Source organism: Oncorhynchus keta, chromosome 28, assembly GCF_023373465.1.
Source record: "Oncorhynchus keta strain PuntledgeMale-10-30-2019 chromosome 28, Oket_V2, whole genome shotgun sequence".
Lineage (NCBI taxonomy): Eukaryota > Metazoa > Chordata > Actinopteri > Salmoniformes > Salmonidae > Oncorhynchus > Oncorhynchus keta.
Genome location: NC_068448.1, coordinates 68,998,652 through 69,006,755, shown reverse-complemented (window position 1 = coordinate 69,006,755; position 8,104 = coordinate 68,998,652). Strand labels below are relative to the sequence as shown.

Genomic DNA, 8,104 nt, shown 5'->3' with positions numbered 1-8,104 from the left:
CGGGGAGTTTAGCCACACTCCCCGTGTGCCCCCCTCAATACATTTTTGGGGCTGCCTCTCGGGATTCCTTGCCATCCGTGTTCCCTCAAAGCGCTGGCTCCCTTTACCTGCTGCCTCCGCTCTCCTGGCTGCCTCCACCTGTTCCCATGGGAGGCGATCCCTTCCAGCCAGGATCTCCTCCCAGGTGTAGGAACCCTTCCCGTCCAGAATGTCCTCCCATGTCCATGAGTCCAGTCCACGCTGCTCCTGGTTACCACGCTGCTTGGTCCTTCTTTGGTGGGTAGTTCTGTAACGGCTGTTGGAAGGAGAGGACCAAGGTGCAGCGTGCAGTCCATATTTATTTAATGAACACTGAAATCACAAAAATAACAAAGCGAACGACCAAAACAGTTCTGGCTGGTGCAGACACACAACACAGAAAACAACTACCCTCACCCATAGTGGGAAAACAGGCTGCCAAAGTATGGTTCTCAATCAGAGACAATGATTGACAGCTGACTCTGATTGGGAACCATACCAGGCCAAACACATAGAACTACAAAACATAGAACAAAACATAGAATACCCATACACATCACAACCTGACCAAACTACAACTAGAAACATACAAAGCAATCTATGGTCAGGGCGTGACAATTTGGTCCCATTTTGTATGGATTGTCCACCATTTCAGACAATCTGTAGATTCTGTGTCAACAAACGACTTTGGTCAACTGCTTTTCCTCTACTACTGTCCGTTTTTTATATCTTCAATCAGTGACCACCAAAACTACATTGACTAGATTTACACAGCTTAAAGATATTTGTTTAGGAGACGATCCAAATAAAATGTAATATTTTCTTTTTCGATCAGTCATAGTATTTGAGTGCTTTTTGAATGGGCAATGTCCATTTATGCATGGGCAAAAACAGCCGTCCCGTACCATCGACTTAACAACGTCCTGCATCTCAATATACCCCTCCATTCTCCCCCTCCAACACAGAGACTGTATACACTTTCAAGTGACATCCGAGTGCATTGCCTCCTTCAAAACAAATTAATTTGTCCATTGTCGCTTTTTCCCAACACCTCGGATACCATACATACTGTATATTCACATTAGAGGCTGGAAACACTGGTTAGTGGTTAAATGCCTTACTCAATGGCACAATAGTAGGTTGTACCATGAGTTTCTCACTACCACCAAATTTCAGTCCCTGGGATTCAAACCGGCAACCCTTCGGTTAATGGCCCAGTGATCTAACCTCAAGGCTACCACTGCCCCTGTGAATGGACCCCTTGACCTTTTCCACATTTTGTTACGTTACAGCCTTATTCTAAAAAGGATTAAATAAAACATTTTCCTCGTCAATCTACGCACAAGACCCCATAATGACAAAGCATAAACAGGTTTTTAGACATTTTTGCAAATGTATAAAAAAAAAACAGAAATACAATTTACATAAGTATTCAGACCCTTTGCTATGATACTCAAAATTGAGCTCAGGTGCATCCTGTTTCCATTGAGGATCCTTGCGATGTTATACAACTTGATTGGAGTTCACCTGTGGTAAATTCAATTGATTGGACATGATTTGGAAAGGCACACACTTGTCTATATAAGGTCCCACAGTTGACGGTGCATGTCAGAACAAAAACCAAGCCATGAGGTCAAAGGAATTGTTTGTAGAGCTCAGAGACAGGATTGCCTTCTAGGCAGAGTTGCAATGAAAAATCCATCTCAGACTGGCCAACAAAAAGAAAAGATTAAGATAGGCAAAATAACACAGACACTGGACAGAGGTACTCTGCCTAGAAGGCGAGCATCCCGGAGTCGCCTCTTCACTGTTAACATTGAGACTGGTGTTTTGCGGGTACTTTTTAATGAAGCTGCCAGTTGAGGACTTGTGAGGCTCTGTTTCTCAAACTAGACACACTAATGTACTTGTCCTCTTGCTCAGTTGTGCACCGGGGCCTCATACTCCTCTTTCTATTCTGGTTAGAGCCAGTTTGCGCTGTTCTGTGAAGAGAGTAGTACATAGCGTTGTACGAGATCTTCAGTTTCTTGGCAATTTCTCACATGGAATAGCCTTCATTTCTCAGAACAAGAATAGACCGACAAGTTTCAGAAGAAAGTTATTTGTTTCTGGCCATTTCGAACCCACAAATGCTGATGCTCCAGATACTCAACTAGGCTAAAGAAGGCCAGTTTTATTGCTTCTTTATTCAGAACAACATTTTTCAGCTGTGCTAACATAACGTGCCATTGGAGTGATTGTTGCTGATAATGAGCCTCTGTTACGCCTATGTAGATATTCCGTTAAAAGTCAGCCGATTCCAGCTACAATTGTCATTTACAACATTAACAATGTCTACATTGTATTTCTGATCAATTTGATGTTGTTTTAATGGACAAAAAATATCTATTTTCTTTCATAAACAAGGACATTTCGAAGTGGCCCCAAACTCTTGAACGGAAGTGTACATGTGATCAAGATCTTACTATTTAAGTCAGGAATAGCCTTCTATGTTCACCCCCTAGAGTCGATGTCAGCGACCACGCTGGAATCTAATTAGCATAATAAAGAGAAAAGCATACAAATCTGTCTGTTTAAACTAGAGATGTGTTGGCATGGGCTGTGTCTCAATACACAGCATCTGCCAATGGCGGCCTTCCGCATCTGCGGTGGAAGGTGGCCGAGCTACAGCGCTGTTTGTCAGACCATGAGACATCCCAAAAATTGTTTTTCTCCCGAAAACATCTGTAGCGTCTGAACGGTTTGGCCTGCAAACTAATCCTTTTTCTGCTATGACACCCACAAGCATCACGGGACTCGACTGAAGTCAGTAATGCCGATCTACCAAATTCAATCTGTAGTGTCAGAACAGTTTGACATATAAGAAAGGGGAGACTCTCACGAACACGTACATGTTGGTTGTTTTACTCTAGGATGCCCACAAGCCTCACAAGACTCATCTGAAGGTAGCACAGAACTAGTTTGAAATGAATGGCAGTACAGTGCCTTCAGAAAGTATTTACACCCCATGACTTTTTTCACATTTTGTTGTGTCACAGCCTTAATTTAAAAACTTTTTTTTTTTAAATGATCCACTGGAATTGTTCATCTAAGTTTTAAAAATGAAAAGCTGAAATGTATTGAGTCAATAAGCATTATAGCCCTTTGCTATGGCAAGCCTAAATAAGTTCAGGAGTAAAATCTTGCTTATTAACAAGTCACATGTTGGTCGTAAACTTTCTCTCTTTGGCTCTTTGGCTGCAGTATTGAGAATGGAATGGCTGAGTGTTACAGAAGAGAGACTCTTGCTAAAAACTTTAACATCAAAAGATTGGTTATTAGAACATTAGTTTTGGAATCCAAACGTCTGGAATGGTCGGTGGGATTCCAAACAATAATCATGTCATGTAATTTTGTATTTTGTGACAAAATAACTATCTCTAAGAGCTTCACAATGTAGATATCAGATTTAAATCATGTTGTAAAACATATATGATTAAACTATTTGTAAAAAGATACTGTAGCAATGTGAGTGTAGCCTTCTAAATGAGATGATTGTTTTTCATATAAACTTTTGCCAAGTCAATAACCACGCCCAAGTGAGCACAGACATTGTGGCAACATGATGGAACTGCCTTCCAAGGCGAGTGATTAAAAGGACTCACTGAGGAATTAACGTATTAGACAAGAGAACGTGAGGACCATCCACAGGTTGAAATGGTTGGAATTTACATGAGACCAGACAGTGTGGAGTGGTAGCTACATGGCTGACAAATGGTTTAAATCTACAAGACCAGAAAATATTAACACCCTGTGATACTCTTGACAAGTGGTGAAGACTAGACGACACATTCACAGTCTGCAGCTATATATGTAAAATAGTCAAGGAAACTCGACAAAAGACCAGGCCGGAAGAACAGATTCCTCTCACCCCCGTGTGGTACTCTGATGTATCCATTCTAACGAACACTCCGAGACAAGGAAGTATACAACTAAGAAAGACAGTGTGACCTCTGGTGGACAACCAAAGACTTACATCAAACTACTCACCATAGACGGATAGAGTGGTTTCAACTGAGAGACGACAGAGAAAGACACCGCGTAATTATATCTTGCATTTCTAATCTGAATGAATTGTTGGGGTGCTAAATATTAATATTTATGGTCAGCGTAATTTCCACTACCTTTGCCTCTCCCGCTATTTATCTTTCCCCAACCCTTTCCATTTTGTAACAAGCCATCATAACATGTTAGTCCACTAGGGACTTTTCATATGCATTATGTTAGTAATCATTAACCTATATCGTGTGTGTGTTTGTATTTCTGTGTGATTATTTAGATAGTAAATAAATAAGGCAATTTGTGTATTGCTGATTCATCACTTAGGCAAGGGTTTGTGCAGATTTACAGAGTCAACAATGTTCAGAATGAGACTGATATGAGAAAATGATTGATTGATGACTGGTATGTCGATATATATTCTTGCGTTCATTTGGGAAACAGTAACTCATTAAATAACTTTTCCCGTGGTCGCTCAAATTACTATTGAATTAATTGTTACATTAATAATTTAATAGAGTAATAAACGTAGTAGGTAATTATTTGATAAATAGCAGTCATCACATTAATGATAGTCACATCACGACACACATAATAAGTTGAAAGACTACCTCATCTCTGTACCCCACATATACAATTATCTCTCAGGTCCCTCAGTCGAGCAATTAATTTCAAACACGGGTTCAAGCACAAAGACCAAGGAAGTTTGTCAATGCCTCGCAAAGAGCACCTATTGATAGATTGGTAACAAAAAAAATACATTGAATATCCCTTTGAGCATAGGGAAGTTAGTAATTACACTTTGAAAGGTGTGTACAAAGATACAGGCATCCTTCCTAGCTTAGTTGCCGGAGAGAAAGGAAACCGCTCAGGGATTTCAACATGAGGCCAAGAAACAGTTACAGAGTTTAACGGCTGTGATAGGAGAAAACTGAGGATGGATCAACAATATTGTAGTTACTCCACAATACTAACCTAAATGACAGACTGAAAGAAGGAAGCCTGTACAAAATACATGCATCCTGTTTGCAACAAGGCACTAAAGTAATTGTTACGTTCTTTCAAAATCGAACCCAGAAGCAGACCAGGACAAGGAGAGTAGGAAGAAGGTGAGTATTTATTTACAAGTGAATGTGAATGGGTAGATATATCCAGGTGGCGTAGCGGGCAGCGGTGGTGAGTTGATGGGAGTAATTAGGTGGATCCAATGGGGTAGCGGAATCCTCCTCCGACCAGGCGGGAATGGGGTAAATGATCCGGGTGAGTAACTGAAGACAGAACAAACGGAGGTAAGTTTAAGGCAAGCAATACGTAAAAAAAAAACAAAACAAATTCTATCCAACTTGAGGGTGATACTATGGCACAACATACTGTTCATGGCTAACGATCCGGCAGGGAATGGATGTCAGGTCCGGGCTTATGAAGAGGAGAGATGATGATCAGGACCAGGTGAGCAGATAGCTGATGGGATACAGGTGCGGGTAATCAGAACTCCCAACTGGCTACATTGCCCGGCAACCAGACAGGGTGCGTTCCAGGACGCCGGAAAAAACACTCCAGGACAGAACACAGGCAAAAAACAGACTCAGGAAACGGGATTCGTGACAGTAATACTGTAAAAAATGTGACAAAGCAATTCACTTTTTGTCCTGAATACAAAGTGTTACATTTGGAGCAAATCCAATACAACACATTGCTGAGTATCACTCTCCATATTTTGAAGCATAGTGGTGGCTGCATCATGTTATTTGTATGCTTGTAATCTTTAAGGACTATGGAGTTTTTCAGGATAAAAGAATAAAAGGAATGGAGCTAAGCACAGACCAATCTTAGAGGAAATCCTGGTTCAGTCTTCTTTTCACTAGACACTGGGAGACGAATTCACCTTTCAGTAGGACAATACCCTAAAACACAATGCCAAAACTATAATGGAGTTGCTTATCAAGAAGACAGTGAATGTTCCTGAGTGACCGAGTTACAGTTTTGACTTAAACCTGCTGGAAAATCTATGGCAAGACTTGAAATTTGTTGTCCAGAAATGATTAGCAAGCATTTTGACAGAGCTTGAATAATTTAAAAAAGACTAATGGGCAAATATTGTACAATCCAGGTGCGCAAAGCTCTTAGAGACTTATCCAGAAAGACTCACAGCTGTAATCGCTGCCAAAAGTAATTCTAACATGTATTCACTCAGGGGTGTGAATACTTATGTAAATGAGATATTTCTGTATTTCATTTTCAATAAATTAGCAACAATTTCTAAAAACATGTTTTCACCTTGTCATTATGGGATACTGTGTGCAGATGTGTGAGAAAAAAAAATTGGAATTCATTTTTAATTCAGGCTGTGAAACGACAAAATGTGGAATAAGTCAAGGGGTATGAATACTTTCTGAAGGCACTATGGAAATAGCTTAGTGCCAAAAAAGGGCTTAGATATGGGTAGAAAAATACAAATAATTTCCTGATCTTTCTTATATCTCTCTGATAAAGGACAGACACTTCAAAACAAACTTTTGATGTCTTTTTTTACTGTCTGTTTTTCCATGTATGAAACTGTTATTCAATGTGTTTCTATGGGCTAATAGCAGTAAGGCAAAATTAAATGTTTTATCAAAGAATGTGTTTATATATATCTTATGATACCTAAATTCAAAATAAAATAGCTAAATGATCCTTGGTATGACATTTTAAAACAATTCCACAGTGAAAAGTGAAATCGCTTTCTACGGATGCTAGAAGGGATGGCATATGGACAGCCAGCTCTGAAGTGCACTACTGTTTTCTGTCAAAATGGCATGCCAAGTTATCAAGGGCGTTTTCTCACAGCCTCACAAATGTTTACTTATGTGAAGTGCTGAGCACTTGACTAAAGAAACCAACAGTGTGATTTATACATGTCAAACTTGAAAACATGCAATTTACTTGGATGTTGCTCAGTTTTTGTGATTTATAAATGGAACATGCTTATTTGTTATGTACACAGCCTTATACATGTTTGCATTTTCTAAATTGTCCCTAAATTGTGTTTATATTCTGACATTTGAAGAACAGATCATATACTAAAATGTTGCACAAGAACTAAACACATTTTTGAAATATTGGCCCAGATGCCCAAACCTCATTATGCAATCTCTCGTAGCCCATTCCTGCAGTCAACGACCATATCTGACATGGTACATATATATTTTTTAAGCCCATAACCATGTGTGAGGTGTATACTTTTGTTTCAAAGTAGATTTGTTTAAGACTACCAAGAATCCCTCTGAGTGACACGGATTTAGCCCACTGCAGTAAAAGACATAAGCCACAGGTGCCCAAACCTCATTATCCTACTTCTCTCCTAAAGAAGCTATAGGTCAATCTTCTAGTCTGTTTACTATTTATCTATTCATCTCCCATAATACACTTGTCCTTACTCATTTGTGAATACTGTACAAACCTTTTGCTGTTTTCCTCTCCGCTATAGTTCTGCCCGCTCTGACTCTGGTCCCTGTCTCCAGTCCCACGTCTCGTCATCCTGCTACTTTGTCCTGGAATCCCCACTCTACTACTCCCTTGGATTCCCTTCCGGACCTGCTTACCCTGTCTCAACCCCTCTCGCTCAAGCCTCTGCACCTGGTTTCCAGCAACCCGCCCGAGCTTCCCCTGACCTGCACTCAGTCTCCCCCCGTGTGTCAATAAATATCTTGGTTACTTCATCCTAGTCTCCTCGGCTGAGTCTGCTCTTGGGTCCCCCAGTTCCACTCCGCGTAACATTGGACCAATGAGAACGTGCCACACGTAGCTATAAGTTCAGGACTGACATTCCTAACAGATGTTGAACTGAATTACAAACTACTTCCATTGATAATTCCCTATTACAGAAAAAGCACTATTTCCCTTGATCGTTATTACACTATTGATGTACGTCCTGTCTTGTGTATTTATCTTCAAAATATTCTTGTATTATGTGCATTTCTTGTTATTTTTTGATTAATTCGATTTTTTAAAATGCTAGTTCATTCATTAAATATTTTTAACTCTTTCTTGAACTGCATTATTGGTT

The 8,104-nt window shown here is 40.0% G+C and overlaps 1 long non-coding RNA gene across 1 annotated transcript; it reads right to left on the bottom strand.

Moving 5' to 3' along the window:
* Positions 1-5,163: 5,163 nt before the first annotated feature.
* On the bottom strand, positions 5,164-7,801 carry LOC127912885 (uncharacterized). The gene is made up of 3 exons (XR_008083915.1): positions 7,499-7,801; positions 5,428-5,960; positions 5,164-5,324 (listed from the first exon to the last, which is right to left on the bottom strand). It is a non-coding gene; the product is annotated as an uncharacterized LOC127912885 (long non-coding RNA).
* Positions 7,802-8,104: the final 303 nt, after the last annotated feature.